The sequence below is a fragment of the Leucopleurus acutus genome (assembly GCF_964270905.1).
Source record: "Leucopleurus acutus genome assembly, chromosome: 9".
NCBI classification, from domain to species: domain Eukaryota; kingdom Metazoa; phylum Chordata; class Mammalia; order Artiodactyla; family Delphinidae; genus Leucopleurus; species Leucopleurus acutus.
In genome coordinates, this window is record NC_139144.1 from 53,511,004 (window position 1) to 53,534,249 (window position 23,246).

Here is a 23,246-nt window from a genome sequence, read left to right on the forward strand (position 1 = left end):
AGGAAGGAAGAAGAAAGAAAGAAGGAAGGAAGGAAGGGAGGAGGGAAGGAAGGAAGAAGAAAGAAAAGGAAGGAAGGAAGGAAGGAAGGGAGGAAGGAAGGAGGGAGGGAAGGAAGGAAGAAGAAAGAAAGAAGGAAGGAAGGAAGGGAGGAGGGAAGGAAAGAGGGAAGGAAGGAAGAAGAAAGAAAGAAGGAAGGAAGGAAGGAAGGAAGGAAAGGAAGGAAGAAATGAAGGAAGGGAAGAAAGGAAAGAAGGAAGAAAGAAAGAAGCAGAGGTGACGCATATGCCCTTTAGCTATCACCCTTTCTTCCCGGACATGATTCCTACCACAGTCATTTTGTCTATGCACAAAGACCAAGAGAATTGCAGAGATACTTGCCCTAATGTTGCTAAGCCATTGAACCACTACAATAATTGCTCACTTCTTATGTCAGAAAAATAAACTCCTATTTGTTTCAGCTATCATAGATGGGTTAATTGAGGAAATGAAAAAATATATATACATTTTAGGACTTCCCTGGTGGTGCAGTGGTTAAGAATCCGCCTGCCAATGCAGGGGACATGGGTTCAAGTCCTGGTCCGGAAAGATCCCACATGCCACAGAGCAGCAACTAAGCCCGTGTGCCACAACTACTGAGCCTACGCTCTAGAGCCCGCAAGCCACAACTACTGAAGCCCGAGCACCTAGAGCCCATGCTCCACAACAAGAGAAGCCACTGCAATGAGAAGCTCACACACCGCAACGAAGAGTAGCCCCCGCTCGCTGCAACTAGAGAAAGCCTGCGTGCAGCAACGAAGAACCAACACAGCCAAAAATAAACTATAAATAAATAAATTTATTTAAAAAATTTTTTACTTGGACTTTTGAATGAGCCTAGTGATGTAATGATTTCATATTAAGTGATTTGTTTCCATTTCATATCTTACCCAGTGGGATCCTACAATGGCCCCAAATGGTTTATCATCATAGAAGTATTGACATGGGAAAATATGCATGTCAAAGAAATTTACCTCATTATTGATTAAATATTAGTAATGATAAACTAGAATGTACACTTATAAAACTAAAGAATTGTGGGGGTTATTTTTTTTTTTTTTTTTTTTCAGTACGCGGGCCTCTCACTGTTGTGGCCTTTTCCATTGCGGAGCACAGGCTCTGGACGTGCAGGCTCAGCGGCCATGGCTCACGGGCCCAGCTGCTCCGCGGCATGTGGGATCTTCCCGGACCAGGGCATGAACCCATGTCCCCTGCATCGGCAGGCGAACTCTCAACCACTGCGCCACCAGGGAAGCCCAAGAATTGTTTTTTAAAATAAACAAGAGGACAAATAAGAATAAAGAACAAGATGTTATATAACATTCTTTTGTTTTGGAATTTGGGTCCCTAAAAGGGAACAAAACTACAGTTGCTAAAATAAGAAGAAATTATACAGGCTGAAAAAGTTCAAATTACCCACCATAAAACTAATTGTGACAGCTAATATTTGTTGAGTGACTCCCAAGTATCTATTAGTTAAGTACTAAATGCTTTATGCACACTATGTCAACATAATTCTAGCAACTCTATGAAGAATGTATTATCTCCATGTTGGTATGAGGAGACTGAGCTATAGAGAGGTTAAGCAACTTTCCCAAGGTCAAGGGGCTGATAAAAGGTAGAGGCGGACCTTGATCTTGGGTCTTTCAGATGTAAAGTTTAGTGCCCTTAACCATGGCTCTGTTTACTTTCTCCTTGCTATCACAGTATAATGCATCACAATTTTATTAGGTTTAAAGCAGGGTTGTTTGGGGTTTTTTTTTTGCATAACAAATATATGAAAAGGACCTTTACAATTTCTGACCCTCATTAGGGTGTTTTTATAACTGTAAATTTAAAAAACTGTATTTCCTTATAAAAGTTAAAAAACGATCTTACTTCGCTTCTTTTTTTTGTTTTTGGCCATGCCACGCAGCATCTGGGATCTTAGTTTCCAGACCAGGGATCAAACCCTCATCCCTTGCATTGGAAGCACAGAGTCTTAACCACTGGACCACCAGGGAAGTCCCTAAAAAATGATCTTACTTTGAATTAAAGAAAGATATTGTAGCTATTAATCATAGTTCTTGTAGACCACACTGCAATTCTGTAGCTTGACACATTCTATAATCTGTCCTCATTTTAATATTTAAATGATGGTAAAACTTTGCATAAGATATTAGAATAATGATCAGTTATAATCTGTTAAGAAAATATTCACAGAGTCTCAAAGAATTCAGAAGACAATGATATACAATATTTACACTGAAACTTTCTAAAGTAACTGGAATATTTTCAGTTTTGCAATTTCACCTCTGTAATCTTTAAAAGACAGTAGAAGCACAATTGCAAAAACATTAAATTAAAACTAGTCAGTGACAAAGTGGTTTCAAAAGAAAAGATTAAATAAACTTTTTTCCAAACAAGGAAAAAATCAGACGCTTTTTGAGAAGACATTTAGTAAAATCATAGAAATAAAGACTAGCACCTTCCCCTCCCCAACTCAGTTGCCAAAAGTGTCTAGAAAATTCCCATAAAAATATTTTAACTCCATATAGTTCTTGGTCAAATTATGAAGCTTTGCTATTATGTGATGTTCCTTCTTTCTCAGAAAACAGAAACAGCATCTACAATTTGCTATTACTTTTCTGCAGGGTTAGGGAATGGGAAGAGACAGGAATAAAGAATTGCTGCTCTATTGAATTATTTTTAATTTCTTATATATCTTACATAGATATATATTTAGTGGTCAAGCCTCAATTGTCTAGCTCACATAACCATCCAAGATTTTAACTCTCATACTTGTCCATACTGAGTCTCCAGCAATTCATCAATTACAGTTCAGGTTTTCCTATCTCGGCACTGGTTTCCCCAGTTGTTTCCACCCAGGAATCTCTGCTCTGGTAAGCTGTGACTCCCTGTATTCACCTATCTCTCCAATCTTGGGGGGCAGCTGTTGGCCCTGTGTCCTCCCCCTCTCTTATAGATCAAAGAAGCATGATTTTTCAGTCTGTTCAGTTTTTTCACTTGTTAGGATAGACTTCCAAGCTCCTTACATGAGGAACTGGAAACCAGAAGTCCTACCTAGAAATTGTGACACCAGGAACAGCTGGTGTCAAAATTGTTCCTTTAGACACCAACAACAGCTGAGGTCAAGGGTGAGATGCCAAACTGATGTAGGAGAACTTAATAAGCTTCTCTTCCCCCATTTCCCTTCTTGGCGTCCAGAACATGGGAGGCTAGACATATATTGCCAGACAGAATATTGCGAGAATCCTCTCTTAGGAAATGGATCAATACACTGGATGCTCTCTAACTCAACAGTCCTGCAAATCACCCTTAAAGGAGCTCATTCATCAGCATGCCTTGCCAGTATACACACATACAATCAGATAATCAAAAATTACAAGACACTTGAAGGAAACTGTTAACATTTAAAATGGAAGCCAAGGGAATTCCCTGGTGGTCCAGTGGTTAAAACTTGGTGCTTTCACTGCCCAGGGCCTGGGTTCGCGGGCCCTGGCTGGGGAACTAAGATCCCACAAGCCGTGGGGTGCGACCAAAAAATAAATAAATACATTAAAAAAAAAGCCAAAATAAACAAGGAACTTAGAGAAAACAGAGACAGTGTGGAGAGTGAAGGAAAAAACAATTTTAAGCACATATAATATTTATTCCCAGAGATAAAGAGAGGGTGTTGATTGTGTACATGAGGCAAAAACAGGAGGCTATATAAAAAGCAATATTCAGTGACCAAGAACAAGCTCTTGGAAAATAAAAAGAATAGTGAAAATGAAAAATTCATTCAAAGAGTTGGAAGCTAACCTTCAGGAAGTTTCCAGCAAAGTAGAATAAAACAAGGCAGAGAAGGAAATGCATGAGAAAAGATAAGAAAATTAGAGGTCTAAAATCCTACTAGTAGGAGTTTCAGAAAGTGATAAAGAGAAAGTGGCAGGGATAAATATGAAAGAAATAACACAACAGAATTTCCTAAAACTAAAAAGCAGGACATTCCACTTTGAAAGCCCACAAATTGTCTACTATAGCGAATGAAAGTACTCCAGCAAGGCAAGCACTGAAAAAATTATAGAACTCTGGGCATAAAGATATTTTGTATCCTCATCTGTCTTGCCCCTCTTCCTTCTTTGTCCTTGCTTAAGAAAACCACAACTCTGGTTAAATCCAACACTAAACTCACTCTTTGTACCCAAGTCCCACCAAGACTGCAGGAAAACCATGCTGACTGGTTTCACTTTAAATTAATGACACTAACCCTAATTGGGCTCTTTTAGTTATTATTTATTTTTGGCTGCACTGGATTTTCCCTGCTGTGTGAGGGCTTTCTCTAGTTGCGGCAAGCAGGGGCTACCCTTTCGTTGCAGTGTGTGGGCTTCTCATTGTGGTGGCTTCTCTTGTTGTGGAGCACGGACTCTAGGCTCGCAGCTTCTGTAGTTGTGGCACACAGGCTCAGTAGTGTGGCTCATGGGCTCTAGAGCGCAGGCTCAGTAATTGTGGCCCATGGGCTTAGTTGCTCTGCAGCATGTGGGATCTTCCTGGAACCAGGGCTCGAACCTGCGTCCCCTGCATTGGCAGGCAGATTCTTAACCACTGCGCCACCAGGGAAGCCCCCAAGTGGGCTCCTAATGCTACATTACTCATGTCATATTTCCATGATTCATTCTCTCTCATAGTGACTGCTTCATACTTTCTCCTCTCTCATTAAATTCCAACCCTCTGTAGGCATCCTAACTTTCAGCTAACAATTTTGCTTTATTTTGCTGGGAAGAGTTTGGAATTAAATAAAAGAGATCTTCCATAAACTCCTACCACCACAAGATCCTCATGATGAGGCCCCCGTTCTACATTCTCCCTTTACTTTTTTTTTTTGTATTTTTTTTTTTTTTTTTTTTTTTTTTTTTTGCGGTATGCGGGCCTCTCACTGTTGTGGCCTCTCCCGCTGCGGAGCACGGGCTCCGGACGCACAGGCCCAGCGGCCACGGCCCATGGGCCCAGCCGCTCCGCGGCACGCGGGATCCTCCCAGACCAGGGCACGAACCCACGTCCCCTGCATCGGCAGGCGGACTCCCAACCACTGCGCCACCAGGGAAGCCCCTCCCTTTACTTTTGATGTCTTCTCCGAACGAAGGCAAATTTCTCCACCTGTGCATTAGATTTCATTCCCTTTTGCCTACTCAAGGAGATTGCTCCAGTAATTCTCCCCTTTTTCTCCCAAGTCACCAAATTTTCTGTCTCCAGGATAACTTTTCATTAGAATACAAATATCTTCTCTCTCTCCCTCTTGCGCTCTAGCTCTCTCACTCTGACTTGTGTGTGTGTGTGTGTGTGTTTGTGTGTGTAAAACCAACCTTCTCTTTCCTTTCCCAGCTACTGCTCTATTTTTCTCCTTTCCTTGTCAGCAACACTCCATCTATCTCCCATTTCTCTCTGCTCATTCTCTCCTAAACCCACTCTAATAATTATTTTCATCTCCATCATGCTATCAAAATTGTTCCACACAAAGTCCCTGATGATCTCTATGATGCCAAATCCAATGGTCATCTCTCAAACCTCATCTTCCTTGACCTACCTATCAGTGGGATTTGATACAGATGATGACTCTCTCCTCCTTGAGACACTTCTTTACCTGACTTGCAGGGACACATGATATTTACCTAGTTTTCCTCTTCACCTTCTGGCTGCTACTTTTCTGTCTTTTCTACTGATTCCTTTTCATCTCTTCAACCTCTAACTGTTGAAGTGCCTCAGGGCTCAGTTCTTGGAGTTGTATATACCCACAAAGGGGAGATCTCATCCAGGCATTTGAATGGCATATGACCATCAGTATACTGATGACTCTTACATTTCTATCTTACCTTGGACTTCTCCCTAGTCTCTCTGTTTCATATCTCTACTTGGTATCTCAGATTTAACATGGACAAAACTGACCTATTGATATATACTCTCCAACTTGTTCCTCCCATAGGCTTCCCCACCTCACTTAAGGGCAACTCCTTTCTTCCATTTTTGCAGGTCAAAAACCTTGGAATCAAAAACCTTGGAGTCATGCTTGACTCCTTTCTTTCACACCCCACATCAGGTAAGTCAGCAAATGCTGTTAGCTTTACCTTTAAAATACGCCCAGAATTTGACCATTTCTCACATCACCACTAGCACCACTCTGGTCCAAACTACCATTACTTCTCACCTGGATTATCATAATAGCATTCTAAGTGCTTGCCCTACCTCTACCCTCTACCTCTTCACCCAGCTACCAAAAGTGAGAGCAGTCACATTTCTGCTTAAAACTTTCCAATAGCAACTCATCTCTTTTAGAATAAAGGGCCAAGTTCTTACAAGATCTGGCTCTATCTTACTTTTCAGAGCTCGTTGCCTTTTACCTTGTACCTCATATATCTGCTCCAGCCACACTGGCTTCCTAATGTTCCATAAACAAGACAGACACTTGTCTCAGGGCCTGTGCACTTAGTGTTCTCTCTGCCCACAATGGTCATCCCTTGGATATCAGCATGGCTTGCTCCCTCACTTCCTTCAAGTCTTCACTCAAAGTTCCCTTCTAAGTAAGGCCATTCTCATCCAAATTTCCACCCCTCACACTGCATATTCTCCTTCTCTGCTTGAGTACTTATCACTATCTAATATATTATATATTTTACATTTATTTTGCTTATTATTTGTTGCCCACCCACCACTAGAATATACATTCCACAAAAGCAGGGATATATGTCCTTCTCTTTTCAATGCCATAATCCTTAGCCTCTAAAACAGAACCTAGCACAGTAATGGCTGCCCAACAAATATTTTTGAATGAGTGAACATATGTTTAAAAAAACCTCCCACAGAGGAAAAAAACAGATTCAGGAATCAGAGTGGCACTGTGCTTCTCAGCAGCAACATTGGAAACTGGAAGACAAGAGACCAATGCCATAAAAAATGTAGAAGAAAATGTTTTCCAGCCTCCCTGGATTTAAAGGCAAACTGTTAAGGAGGGTAAATTAAAGATGCTTTCAGACTTGCAAGATTTCAAAAATATTATTCTCATGAACTCTTTCTTAGGAAGCTATCAGATGACAGACTCCACTAAAATGAGGGGGAAAAAAAACATGAAATAGGAAGATATAGGTTCCAGAAACCAACTGATTCAACACAAGGGGAAAGGCGAAGGGAAAACCTAGGATAATAATTAGTAAAATTCTAGACTGTCATCATGCAGAAGGTCTTGAGAGTGATCGATCCATACAGAAACAGGAGGACCTGGCCTCCAGGAAGCATCCCTCTGAATTAAAAACCAGAACTAATAGCTCATGTGATATATTTACTCATAAGGAAAGGACTTCTACAGTCCTGTTAAAGAGTTCATGAAACAATTAGAAACAAGTAAATAGAAAACTAAACAACACTATGTGGCTTAGTTATGAACAATATTTGCATAGAAATAATAAAATAATGGTCAAATAATTTGACTAAAAATTGTAAGGCGGGTAGAAAAGAATGTGGGGACATTAAGTACAGAAGCCCGATCCAAATTTTTCAGAGTAAAAAGTTGATATATAAACACCTAAAATGGAATAAGAAAAACAGCAGTATAAGCATATTATTTAGAATTATGAATATAAGTAGTTAAGAAAGAGAAAAGAGCTGAAAGAAGCCAACTCTGGAGACTGGGCATGAGAGATTGAGAGAGAGAGGACTCTGAGAGTTTCCTATTCTTCACTATAAGGTTTGTAGTACTATTTGACTTTTTAGGCTATGTGAATTCAATTTTGATAAAAGTAAAAATTAAAATTTAATAAGTTCATGTAAAGTGAGGAAATAGTATTGTAGAAATGTCCTTTAGAGTTTACAGAATAAAAGGAACTGAACACAAATGGTAAAAGACAATGGTTAGTACTGAAAAGTGGGGTTGTGGGCTGACTTTTTTATGACCACAGGCATGATTTTTTTAATTTTAATGATTGTTTTAAAACAAAAATAAATGAATAAGACCAGACCACAATAAAGGTTGGCCAATCAGATCTCTGTGAGAATGGGGTAGTCCTGAAAAATCGTGAATTAGCCAGCTTTCATTAAGGGCATTTTGTCAGAACACGTACACTTACAGAAAGAAACCATTTTTTTGAGGAATTGAACATGTTTGGGCTTCAACGCGATGATGTTACAATGATTTGCCATTTTAAAAATTCAATATCTTAATATCAAGGAAAGGTACCTGCTGATTTAATAGGAATACTGAAATCCAAATTCAAGACTGTCCGCTTGAATCGAAATGACCTTCCAGTAAGAAAATTAATCCTCTTGGGATTTTGTTCTAATCTTATTTTAGGAGTAGATTGTCCCTAATACCCAGTAGAGTCATTTGAGTTCTGACACAGAAATAGCAAAGTAACAGTTACAATAGGTAAATACTCGGTCAGGACTTTTGTGTGTGCCATGGTGGGTTGCATGGAAGCCACTCATTAATTGCAATACATTGAGGTTACCCAGGGGAAAATATCTGATTTTTTTTAAGATATTTCACAACATCTCTCAATAATTAATTTGTTTTAAAATTTATTTTAAAATAGTTTTATTATATAATATTTTAATACATACTGGAAAATGTAACACATGTGTAAGGATAAAGTATGGCAATATAATGAGCACCAGTCAACCCACCACTCAATTTAAGAATTGGAACATTACCAATACCATAGTAGCAAATCCCTGGGTGTTCCTTTCCACATTCCATCCTCACTGAAAAATAACATTCTCTATAGCAAACTTCACTACTTCCTGTTATGATTCAAATTAATCTCATCTGGTTCTATTCTCTGAAGAATAATATCTATGAAACATTTTTGCTTTCATTCATAAATGAGTGAGTATATATTTGGAATTGACGTCTGGTTGCAAGTCCAGCTCTGCCACAACCTTGCTAACTGTGTAACTGTAGACAAGTTATTGAACTCTTCTGAATTGCAATTTCCTCATCTGTAAAGCAAAGATAATAATTTATCATTTCCAGGGTTATTATAAGACTTAACCAGCTAACACATATAAAGCACTCATTACCTATAGCTATTTTTATAGAAAGCAAATCATTGTGATCTTAGAATCTTTTTGCAAAGTATGAAGGAAAGACAATTAGATATCTGATTAATTCATTTGATAATGCTTGCTTCAAAAATACTTAAACATAATCTAAAAAGAAACATTTCACTTGTCTGTTTCTGGATATTTTAGTAACTGAATCCAATCAACTTCTGTGGGTGATTTTTTGGTTGATTGTACAGATATTAGTTGTCAGGGTGGATAAATGTCCTTTTATTAATGAATTCATTAATTTAAAAATTAACAAAAGGATGAAGAAAACAATAGAAACTGCACATGAGAAATGTCATTAGGATATTGATCTAGTCTCTGATCTTGTGTTTAGCTGACACAGCATCATACATACATAGAAAGAGGGACAATGACTTCACGAACATTGAATTTTAGTCATTCATTTTTTTAAATCATTTTTCTGCTTTAAGAAATAATGGAACCAGCTGTTACAATATAGCAGCCTGGAATGTTACCAGTTAGTCTGTCACCATGGTAGCAGCATCTGGGGAACACGTTAAGATACACGATTCTAAAAAGCCAGAGGTTGAATTCTACCTTTGTATAAGGAGAGACTTGTTTATCTGAAGAGGTATCAGATCAATTCTTTTTATACTCCTGAATTATATGAAATGTTACCTTCCTGAGAGAGAAGATACTGCTGTGGAAAATTCCACAATATCTTAAAGATGGTCAACATAAATAATTACAGAAATGAAATGTGTTGAAATGACAGTAGGATGAAAAATTGGCCCTTTAGTTTTAAACCTACTTAATGTATTTGTATCATATATGATGCTGATGCTAGAAATGGTGATGATGATGATGAACACGCAAATGTGAGTGAATCAGGACAGAAAACTTAACATTAGTGTTAAGCACACTCAATCATTTTTGTACATTTCTTGCCCATTCTTCTTAAAGAGCAGAGCTACTTTATTTTCATGTGATGTGCATCCTATGTTGTAGTCCTGCTTTTTGACTCATGAATTGTGATGAAATATGTGACAGTTACACAATTAGGTTAATTTTAAAGGACTACTGTAAAGCAGTGTTTTGCCACCTTTTCCGCTGTCATCTGAGAACAGATCCAAGATTATAGCATGATAAATATTTGGGAGAAATCCAGTCAAGTGACAGTTTATCCCTTACATGATACTGAAAGACTGGTTTGACTGATTTTATGTTTCACCTATTTGACCAGTAGTTGTTCGATCAAATTGTTTTCTTTTGTATTTTGCAGACACAATTTAAATGTGATAACTAGCTGTGTGGGACTTTGTCTTTAAAACTACTCATTCAGGGACTTCCCTGGTGGCACAGTGGTTGAGAATTTGCCTGCCAATGCAGGGGACACGGGTTCAATCCCTGGTCCAGGAAGATCCCACATACCACGGAGCAACTAAGCCTGTGCACCACAACTACTGAGCCTGCGCTCTAGAGCCCGTGAGCCACAACTACTGAGCCCACATGCCACAAGTACTGAAGGTCGCGTGCCTAGAGCCCATGCTCTGCAACGAGAGAAGCCACCACAATGAGAAGCCCGCACACCGCAACGAAGAATAGCCCCCACTTGCCACAGCTAGAGAAAGCCTGTGCGCAGCAACGAAGACCCAACACAGCCAAAAATAAATAAATAAATTTATTAAAAAGCAAACAAACAAAAAACTACTTGTTCAGTCACTTCTAATCAGAGTTTCAGTAATAAGGTTTACCACTGAACTATTTAGCCCAATTCCCACAATATGATCAGAAAAATCGATACAGAAAAATCCATACTTGCAGTTGAGCATAAATTTTGAACAACAAAATGAATTTTGGATGACAAAAGGATGGTTGAGAATTCTTGAGAATTTGTTTCCTAATAAAGAGGATTTGATTACTATTTCTAACTTTTAAAATTATAACTCATATCACTGTTATGAAATTTTATAGAACAGATCACTCTGAGCTTAATTCATCAATTCTTCATAAAAATACATTTTTATCTATTTACATCACAAATATCTAGAAGTGACAATCCGAGCTGGTGCCAACGCATACCTTATTCTCCTTTTTATGGAATAGTCACCTGGTAGCCATAGAAACCTTACTGAGGGAAGAATTATTTGGTTTTACATTCATATTCCTTAAGGCTCTTACCTCCAAAATTATGTGCTTAGATTTTTCTGTACCATTTCTATTATTTTTATAAATTTTTAAAGTTTTTTTCATTTTACGAATAACATAGCACCTAGTCTTCCAGTCAAGAATTTTTTTAGCACTATTAAATATTTCTTCAAGGGCATTTTTCCCTAAAATAATTTTAAGGTATACTTCCAGAATAGTATTCATAAATTTGAGGGCTAATTAGAGTCTTATAACATTATGATACCCATTATTGTAATAATAAATAATTATATAATAAATATTTTTTAAATGTCACAGGCCAATAATATATTTACTAGTTTTATGTATCATGAAAGTTTTAGAAATCTCATATAATATTTCCTCTATTGTTATTATTAGAAATAACTATTATTTTTAGTAATAGTATTATCAATAGAAATAGAAAGATTTAACAGTTTTCATGGTTTTGAAAAATAGAATTCAAAATTCTCGTAACATGATGATAGTTTTCTTTCTTGTCAACAAACTATGAAATGGTTACTATATACTGTCAGCTTGCTATTTTACTTTATATTTTCTATCTTTCAAATGTTAGGGTTTCCTAACATTTATAACATGTAAAAAGAATATATTTGTCCTTTTATTTCTTTTGGAGTACAAATATGAAGTGGGTCCTAGTCAAAAACATTGTTTCCTTTTCATACATTACTGTTGGGAGTGAAAATTGGTATAATTTTCATGGAGGGTAATTTGGTTCTATTTGTCAAAGTTAAAAATGCTTATACTCTTTGACCCAATCATTTCAACTCCTAGGTTTTTATTCTATAGATAATCTTTCATACGTGCAACACGAAATATATACAAATGAAAGATTTATTGCAGCCTATTTGTAATAGTGAAATATGGGAAACATTAATAAATGCTCGTTATTAACAGACTGTTTAGATGAATTATGGTATACTTGTACTGTGGAATTCTATGCAGACAGTAGCTGGAATGATGACTTTTATATGACGGATTTGGAAAAATTTTCAAGAGTGAAAACTCAAGGAACAGAGCAGAGTATATGGTATACTACATTTTGTGTGCAAGGAGAGGAAGAGAAAGAGAGAGTGAGAGGGAATTTACACATGTGTGTTGGCAAATGCATGAATTATTGTTGGAAGAATTGCCATGAAACTGGGTTCAGTGTTTGCCTTCAGAGAGGGGAACTGGGTAACTGAATAAAAGGAGATAGACAGGTTTTTATTGTATATGCTTCTGTATCTTTGTATCATGTGTATGTAAAACTTTCTTTATATATACACATACATATATGTACACACACATACATAATTTTAAAAACTAAAAGGAATATAGCCTTATGTCCTAGAAGAAACATACTGCCTGATATTACTTTTATTTCTTCTTTCCTCTTCCAGCACTTGAAGAGGACTTACGTTCTTTTGCTAACAAAGAACAGACATTTCTATCTTTACAACTACCTGCACAATCATTGCTAAGTAATTAGAGAAGACTTGGACCTCTTAACCTTAACATTTCAAAAGTGTTTGGTTTTGTAAATATACCAATGTAGCTGGGCCTCTGGGATCTAAAGAGAAGTGGAGATTTGATAGTTATAAATGTAGAAAAGAATCCCCTTTGGAGGCTGGAATTGTTTGTGGTCTAAACTGAGTAACTGCCAAGTTGCTTCAATGTACTATGTATACAGTATCAGAATGATATTCTAGCATAAGACTGAAATTAAGGCTCTGAAGATGGTTGAGTTGGTACCATATAAAATCTGTAAAATGTTACTGAGATAAAATGTGCACCATATATGTAAAACATACTTAGAAATTCATGGCAATAGGTTTGAAAACTTATTTCAAGTTTTAAAAGAAGTTTTAAACTTTGAAACAATTAAATAACATCTACCAGAAAAAAATGGTAAAATTTCAATTAGAAAAAGAATTACAAAGATCTTATAAAGTTTTATAAAATGCTATCTTGCTCAGAGATGAAGACGGTCTCATATCCTATATTTCGTGGTTATTTCATTGACTGTCAGTGAGAAACAAGAAAAGTAATTTCCTTAAAAGAAATCTCAGGGACTTCCCTGGTTGCACAGTGGTTAAGAACCCACCTGCCAATGCAGGGGACATGGGTTTGAGCCCTGGTCTGGGAAGATTCCACATGCCGTGGAGCAACTAAGCCCGTGTGCCACCACTACTGAGCCTGCACTCTAGAGCCCACATGCCACAACTGCTGAAGCCCATGCACCTAGAGCCTGTGCTCTACAACAAGAGAAGCCACCACAATGAGAAGCCTGCACATCACAACAAAGAGTAGCCCCCACTCACTGCAACTAGAGAAAGCCCGCGTGCAGCAATGAAGATCCAACGCAGCCCAAAATAAATAAATAAATAAAATAAATTTAAAAAACTGCTTAAATGACTGTGCAGTCATACAACTGGACTGGCACTCGAGCCTCTAGAATGTAGTAATACATACCCCCTGGAGAAGGATGCCTTTGTTTCCTGGATCTTGGAGTCGTACAGCATATGGTCTGACAGATTCTAAGCTCCAAGTAAGTATTTTTAGACATGATGGTTCTTTACCATTATCTTTTAATAAAAGAGAAAGTATTTGTTGAGCTGAGACTTGCTTTCACAATAGTACTTTAGCTAGAAAGCAAGTGGCTTTGTCAGCTTATAAAGTTTGGTGAGATGAATAATTTAGTCTGTAGGAGTAATATGTCTAGAGAAGAAATTTAAGTAGGGGTTAGATAATGCAGGTAATTAATTAAGTGATCTTAAGATACCTGATTCACAATGACTAATTTGAATACGTACTAAAAATACATACAGATCATAAATCATGATTGTGATATTCTCAAGGGTAATACACAACATATAATTCACTACATAATAGAAAAAATTTAATTGCTTTATGTGCTTTAAAATATTTGAGAATTCTCTCTCTCTTTTTTTTTGTCTTTTGCTAATATTCAGAGAATCACAGTGTCTGATCAAAACAGAGAAGAGATTAAGGCTAAGGTTTATATTTAATGTCAGGAAAAATGAACCTATTTTAGAGCACTTATCTTTAACTAGATAAATATTTGAAGTTTAAAAGTATTTTTTCTGAGAATAGTTCTAGACATCACAATAGGGATTGCTTCTTCAGATTGTCATAGTAATTAACTGGGTATAAGGAGTGCTGTGTTATGATACTCTCCTTGGTACTGGGAAAATGATATATAGTAAATTCTCCTGCGCTGAAGAAGAGACTAACTTCCTTTATGTCACCGATGGCTGGGAAGTCATCAGTCTTACCAACAGAAACAGATGTCATTAAAATCTGCCCTCATATTCATTCCTCTCCTTTGTCAAACCTTAAGGACTGTCTCCTGTGACAATGGAAAATCAGACTACTTAGTTAAGGGACTGTCCAGCATGGTGCTAGGTATATTCATGCAGTCCTCAATTTACAGATAGGTTGGGTTCCAAAACTTTGGTACCAGAGTAGAATTTTCAATTAAGACAATGTTACAGATGGTGTTAATGTTCTGAAAAGAATCTATAAAATGAAGTGCTATAAAAATAGTAAAACCCCAAACTGTTGTAAAACAAGTATTAAAGCAGAAAACAACGAACTGATTAAAAATAACTTATGTTGAATGCTGGTTTCTGAAGAAAAGATTTCTTTAGAGGCGAATAAAAAGAATATAGACTCTTGTGAGAACTGTGAAGAGTTTTTATTAGCTCTTTTATGAACTCTAGAGGTTATTCTTCCGTTACATCAAAATTCTACTTTAAATTATGTCGCTTCTCTTTTTTTCTGGTTTACATATACCACTGATACTAGTTTTATGCTTAGGCATGATTACACTCATGGTGGAGGAGGTAAAAATGGATCAAGGGAGAGGAGAAGATTCTAGAAATAACCAGTTTCAAGTTAAGGAAGGGGGAGAAGAAAGGAAAGGAGATTAAAGATGAGATGTCTCTGGGGAAGAGATTATTAAAAAGTATCACTAACAGAGGTGTATGTAGTGAAATAAAGAGAAAAATCTGGCAGCTTGACATAGGCATGGCTGAGTGATGTTAGGTCAGACAATTTCCTATCCATGCCTGTCACCAAGACACACTGTCTATTCAGGTCAACTTTGTTACAATGGTTTGAGCAGGGGATGGGGGACAGAATGCAGTGGGAAGGCATTAAACACCTACTGTTTTGCCTGCCCAGCAACTGTTTCCCCTTCTTTTACTCCCCATGTTCCTCTGGGGCACAGGCTTAATCACAAGGAACAAACAACAGCCTGTAATTACTGGAACTGGGAGTCCAGGCCACAGTGGGATTAAGCTCTGAGTTGCTGAGCTGCTAGCCTAAGGCTCTTTGAATTTTCCTTGGCTAGGAACAGAATTGGTCCCAGAATCCAGAGTGGGGCTTTATCAGTAGGTGAAAATTAAGCAACTCCAGTTTCAAAGATACAGCAGTTCTCAATTCTGGCTATACATTAGAATCACTGCTAAGGATTAAAAAAACCAAAACCAAAACTAAACCAAACAAAAAATGAGACCAATGTCTGGATGTCACGTCAAACCAATTAAATCAGAATCCCTGGGGGTGGAGAGCTGGGCTTCAGTATGTTTAAAAAGCTCCCTAAGTGATGCTAATGTGCAGCTAGGATTGAGAACAGCAGATTATTAGGGATACAGAGGTGAAAAAGTCAAGTGTCCAGCTCACGGGTAAGGGTGAAGAGAGAAGTTCTACAGGCAGCTTTGGTGTAGGGGACACTTTATGCACAGCTGGCTTGCCTAGTGCCAAAGTGAAATTTGAGGGACTTAGAGGGAAGCATGAGGGTGCTAACTATTTAGCAGATACAGGAATTAGGAATGCAGTGAGAAGGCTGGATGGCAGAAAGGTAAGCCTTCCCATTCTTTGTTATTTCGCTTAGAGGCAGCCCTAAATTATCTCCTCAGTGATTATTTGACAAGCAGCACCCATTTCCCCTTCCCAATGTCTAGCCAAGGTTAGCAGTCATTTAAAATTATCAGAATCTATTCTTTTTGCACTGATTTGAGTGCTTAAGAGGAGGAATTCCTTAAGGAGGAATTCCTCCTTAAGGAGGAAGAATGAGGCATCTTTGTGTGATCATAAATCTACCACCTCAGTACACGGAGTGCAAACCTCCCACTAAATAGAATCACAGAAGTTTAGGGGAGGAAGGGATCTTTAATATCATCTGGTTCAACATTTTTCTTTTGGACTGTGCATATCTCCATTAGACTTGTTAAAGGCAGGGAGTGCTTCTTAAGTTTCATTGTTTCTCTGGTGCCCACCGGGTGATGCATAAATATTAAATGACCAACTGAAAGAAATAAGGTTCAGATGAGGAAGCTGAGTTGCACAGTCAGTAAATTAGTTCAATCATTTATTCATTGATTTATTCACTTAATACCAGGCAGAAAGCTTTAGATACCTATGAGAATGAATGTACAGTGCAGAGACTATAGTTAATAATACTGTATTGTATACTTGAAATTTGCTAAGAAAGTAGAACTTGGGAGATGATTAGATTATAACGGTAAAGCCCTCACAAATGGGATTAGTGCCCTTATAAAAGAGACCCCAGAGAGCTCTCCTGTTCCTTTCCACCATGTAAAGACATAGGAAAAGACAGCCGTCTACCAGGAAGGGTCCTCACCAGATACTGAATCTGCTGGCACCTTGATCTTGGACCCCCAGCCTCCAGGACTGTGAGAAATGTTTGTTGTTTTAAACCACCCAGTCTATGGTATTTGCTATAGCAGCCTTACTGGACTAAAACAGTGACAAACAAGTGGAGATAGAGAGCAGAGGAGCAAGCAAAGGATCAGAGGCAAGGACGTGAAATGTCATGTTTGGGAAACTGAGACTAGGTGGTATTAGAAAACAATGCCAACAACAAGGTCCTATTATATAGCACAGGGAACTATATTCAATATCCTATAAGAAAGTATGGAAAAGAAAAAAAAAGAAAACAGTGCCAACAACTAACTCCTGTCTCTGGACTTTTTGCTATGTAAGACACCATTGACTAGTGATTCTTTACTTGCAGCTAAATACAATCCTGATAGAGTACTCTACATATCTGTGTTAAATGAATGAATAGATAAATGAGAAGAGGATTGGAATGGAGGATCAAAGATCTCAATTCCAGTTCTGGCTTTACAACTATAGTAGTGGGCAGAGATGTTTTGTTTTGTTTACTTAAAAAGAGGTTATTATAGTAATAATAAGGGGAACAAGGGTTAGCAAGATGAACAAAAACAATAACAAAAAATCATCTAAAAATAACTCTGGTAGGCTGCTACTTGATATGGATGTCCTCATGGCCTCTCTTCCAGATACCATTGTGGGAGTCTCTTCTAGTTCTTGACTTCTGTCTCTGTTTCTCCAAACCCTTTTACCCAGCACACCAAAACACTTGACTTTAGCATGAAGTTACCTGACTGAGCATCACTTCCAGGTGTGGTGTGATTCTCAGTTGGACAGAGATGTTTTTGTCTGTCCAATTTCCCTTTCTTAATTCTAGCAATAGTAACCCTTCTTTTCCTTTGAGAAATTGCATCTCCCCTACTCCAAATGGTTCTGTTGGGACTGCCAATCACATTACATCCTGCCATGCTTACTCTTGCCCTGAAATGATTGGGTGGTCAAACGACTCAAAGAAAGCCAGTCAGAGTCCTTATTTTGGATTTTACGTTCAAGACTAAGAGGATTTCTCTCTTTTCCCTTGAATTACCAGTTAAAAGGATGTAACCTCGGAGATACTTGCAGCCATGTATCTTGCCCCATAGAAGAGACTGAGAGAACCATACCTACATACAGAGAGAAGATAAGATGAAGAGAGAGAGCTGTGGACCTAATTTAATTTCTGGATATAGTCATGCCTGAGGAAATCTCTGCCCCTCTTATTCCCATGTTATAAGAGAATCCCCTCTTTTTTTGCTTGAATTAGTTTGAGTTGTATTTCTGTCACTTACAAGTGAAAGAATTCTGTGTAATACAGTCACTAACTAGCAACATTACTTGTTAGATAAGTCATTTTTACCATTTTAGGCCTCAGTTTCCTTATCTATAAGTAAGGGGGTTGGACAAGATAATCACTGATATTCCTTCAAGCTCAGCTTCCATTTTTCACACTTCTATAAAAACTGAAGAGTTGGAGCTAAAACATGCTCACCTGAATCCTTGGCCTTTATTTTTCAAGGGAAAAAATCATCCATAAAGGAAAATTCCCATACCAGGCTGAAACCTACTTTCCTTTCTTCATATCAACCCTTAAGTTAGATCACAACAGAACCTTAAGAAATGTCTTCCCAAAATGGAATGCAGTCATTCAAAAATGGTAAGATTACTCTGTTGTTTAGTATATGATAATGGTGGCATTTCAAAGCAGTGGGCAAAGAAAGTATTATTCATTAAATGATGTTGGAATAATTGGCTAGCAATTTGAAAAAGAAACAACTGAATCTCTACCATATTTTCTATTCCCAAATAAGATCCAGATAATTCAAGGATTTAAAGGAAAAACAAGAAAAACAGTAACTTTCTGAAAGAAAACATGGGTGACTGTTCTTTATAAAAAAGAGATGGAAAAGGACATTTTAAGTGTGACAAGTTAAGTATAAACTTGAATATAGTAGGCCTGGAGTTAGGAGGACAGGTTCTAGACGCTACCACCTGGGTTGAAATCCTGGTTCCATACACATATTAGCTTTATGATCTTGAAAAAGTCACTTAATCTATCTAAGCCTCAACTTCCTCATCTGCAAAACTATAATACCTACCTCATAGAACTGAATAAGAAAAATAATTTTATCTATAAGAATATTCTGCAAGAATATAAACCAAAAGGACATAAATAAAATGTGAATAGTGATTATTTCTAGGTGATGGAATTATGGGTGAATTTTTGCCCCCCCTTTTAAATTTCTATAGAAAAATATTCCTATTTTTGTATTTTCTATGGTGAATTAAAATATTTCTCTCTGAGTGTCAGCATAGCAATTATGATCATAGACTCTGGTGCTGGACTACTTAGTTTCCAATCACTTACTAGCTGTGTGAGCTTGGGCAAGTTACTTAGCCTCTACTTCAGTTTCCTCTTCTGTAAAATGGAGATAATATTATTTCTACCATAGAATTAAATCAATTAATATAGGTGAAGTGATTAGACTAGTACCTAGTAGATACTGTTATATGAATGTTTTCAAATATTATTAATATTTTTCTCTTTTGAGTCCTTTCTCTCAAAATTCCTATTCTTTGGATGTCTTTAAGTCAACAAACTAGTTACAGATATATGTGAGTAGCTCTTTATAGTTTAACGCAGGTGTGGGCAGACTATGGCCAGTGGCCAGGCTGCCCTTGAGCTAAGAACAGTTTTTACATTTTTAAAGAGTTGTAAAAAAAGAAAGAGAAAAAAAAGACTGTGTAACAGAGATAGTATGTGGCCCACAAAGCCTAAAATATTTACCGTCTGGCCCTTTATAGAAAAAGTTTGCTGACTGTTGGCTTAATTTGTTTTCCCTTTCAAATGTGTTTCTGATTTAAAATCACCATGCTATAAATACCAAGGAATAAATCTCTAAAGGTGGAATTTCAAGATATACTGTAAACAGGAAGGGAGATAATTTTGGAAAAGGCAGATTGTATTCCATCTTGTAAATATTTGCTCCCCTGCTCTGCGGTAAGATAACATTTTCTACCAGTAATTAAGAACTGCTTCATAGTAACGGAAGGCAGGGTAACATAGGATCAAACAACCCAAAAGGTACTTAAACTCACCAGACTGAATGGAGTCTCAAGTACAATGGCGTTTCTCTTAGCCAACTCTATCCTGCTGATGGTGGCAGTCTAACTACCATGAGAATCCAGGATCATATCAGGTCTGGAATCAGCAAATTTGCCAGGCTAAGTATCCAGTTCCTTGCCACAGACCCTTGTGGTAATGAGCCTGGAAGTAGGAAAGCTGACTCAGGAAGTCTTTCTAGACCCTGGTTAGGCACATTTCAGAGAAAGAAAGTTGCCAGCAGGAAACTCTTTATAAATCTAAGGTTATTAAAAACAATTGTTCTCAAAAGGGGGGAAATTAAGCTAGCTCTTTTATTTGTTTGCAAACAGAAAGAATATTAACCACTTGTGACTATCTGAGTAACTTTACTGCTTTACTCAGCCTTAACCAATTCGTAGCTTTTCCATTTGTTTTCATGCAAACCAAACGGCCAGGCAAGAGAATGGAGGAAGAGAGTTCTGGGTAGAGACCTGATGCTCCTCTGAAGGCCCTAAAGTGAGACTTGTAGGAAGCTGGCACTCTGTCTAGGAAGTTGACGGGGTGTGGGTGATCCATTTGTCCACTGAGTCCAGGACTCTGTGGGTGTTGTTTTATTGAATAGGGGGTGGGGGAATGGAGGACCACTTCCTTTCTGACCTTAATTGGGTCTTCTGAGATTCAAACATGAGTGGTCAACCAAAGGCTTGTGGTTTGCTGGAAGTCTATTTACATGAAAAACTAAGGACATTTCCTGGGCAGAGCTGGTCAGGCAAGTACCTTTGGCACAGTAAAAAAACAAAAACAAGAACAAAGAAACAACCTTAGTTATAAAAAGGCAGAGGTGAATATAGCACAGATACTATATTTGTACTTGACTTTCAGCCCATCCCCTGAGTGTCTAAGTCCAATTTGAGGAAGGAGGGCTCCAGAGTCTATCCAGAGTCTATCCTTTCCCTGCAATAGACTTTCAAATAAAAAGGGGGTTGGGGAAGGAGAGATCCAATTCAATTTAGCAACTTTGTCTTTCCCCAAGTAAGGTCATTTAAAAATACATATACCATCCAATATCACCATGGTTTCAGAAAAGAAAGAGAATTGTAAAAGAGATATATGACAATATAAATTCGACTTAAAAACTGAGTTACTTTAGCCTTTATTAAAAATCCAGAAAGATGAAAACTTTAGAACAGCTGCTAGGAAAAATTCTCTACCATGTTGCTACTACTTCATCTCATTCCTTTTCCTCTTTGTTCCTTCATCATCGTTTACTCCCTGCCACTGATCTTCTCCCACACACAGCCCCGCAGTGTTTCTAACCACACTTTCTTTTTCTCAATTACATCATTTTAGTAGGGCCTTGGGTCAGCTATGGTCTTGGGAAAGCATGTAGATGAGCAGATACTCAGGCTGAGTGAGACCTATCCGGGAAATAATATCCCAGGAGGTATAATATTATCCCAGGAGGGCAGGGCTTTGTCTTGTTTTCCACTATATCCCCCCCATCCTGAAAATAGTGGTGGCAGGCAGGATATAGCGAATAATGAATAAAATACAGGCAAGGTATATACACGTTCCAATCTAACACACCACCAACGACAACCAAGTAATAGTCCTTGGTCTTATGGAAGGTAATGACATTTCACAAATCATTAATGATTAAACCTCTTTGCAGAAATATGAGAAGGAAAAATGAAGCAATAATACACCATTCTAGGGCTTCCCTGGTGGCGCAGTGGTTGAGAGTCCGCCTGCCGATGCAGGGGACACGGGTTCGTGCCCCGGTCCGGGAAGATCCCACATGCCGCGGAGCGGCTGGGCCTGTAAGCCATGGCCGCTCAGCCTGCGCATCCGGAGCCTGTGCTCCACAACGCGAGAGGCCACAGCAGTGAGAGGCCCGCATACCGCAAAAAAAAAAAAAAAATACACCCTTCTAATCCAACCATTATTATAGTTTTCTTATTCACTGTTTTATAATATGTATTTAAAATATATTTGTAATCAGAAAATTTGGGATAGGAAATATGGAACTTATTTTCAAAAGAACCAATCTCCTTTGCCTACATGAGATCACAAATAACAAACAGTGAGGTTGCTTAAGTAAGTCTGAAAGAACCTTTGATAATCTATGTCAGTACAACAAAGCATGCGGTATAAAACACAGAAAACTTACTAGTCAAGGAGTCATAAGACGTGCATTCTCTTGCTGGCTTCTACTCTAAGGATTTCAATGTCTCATCTGTAAAAGGAGGACTGAGGCTCCATAATCCCAAAAGTATTCTTAAAGTCTGAAGTTTAATGATTCCTAAAAAAGATTTTATTGTTTTACATTCTGATTGTAAGGCAGTTTGTAGATATAATATTTATATGCTTATATACATAAACTTATATATTTATATATAATAGTAAATATTAACTGGGATATATGAGTTCCTTCCACGCAGAAATAGATTTTAGAAACTCACATAAAGAGACCATTTCTAATTTTTCCAGACAATTTTTTTTAACCTGGAGGAACTGGAGTAAATCGTTTCACTTAACAGATAGATTATTAGTAAAGTCTCAAAGGTAAATCTTTATCCTTATAAACCAACAAAATAGAACGTTAATTCAAAACAAAGTGACGACAACAAACCAGCTAGGAGTCATCTAAGGGACAGAGTGAGGATAAAACATTAATTGGTTCATTGGTGCAGAAATGGGATGAACAAAATTCTACCACTATGCTCCTACATAGACGAGGGTAATGCAAGAAATTCTTCCTTGTACTAGAATTCAGGATCAACCCTCTCCCCATCTCTCTGTTTTTCCAAGGACTAAACTACCACTTCCTCCAGAAGATAAGTGGCAACCTGATGATTATTTCATTAATCTCTGTATAAGCCTTCTTTTGGGGACTGAGGGGACCACGAAGGTTTAAGGCGACACCCCCAGAGGTGACAAAAACGCACTGGCTGAGGAGATTGTTTGTACTGAAACTTTTATTTACTTATTATTTTTTTTTATTTTTTGGCCGCGCCCTGGGGCACGCCGGATCCTAGTTCCCCCACCAGGGATGGAAGCCATGCCCCCTGCATTGGGAGCGCAGAGTCTTAACCACAGGACTGCCAGGGAAGTCCCAAAACTTTGATTCAAATAGCACAAATTCGTCACAATTTCAAAAGAACCAGAAGTAATTTGTATTGTAAGCACTTAAATCGAAGAACACTAGAATTGCTTCCC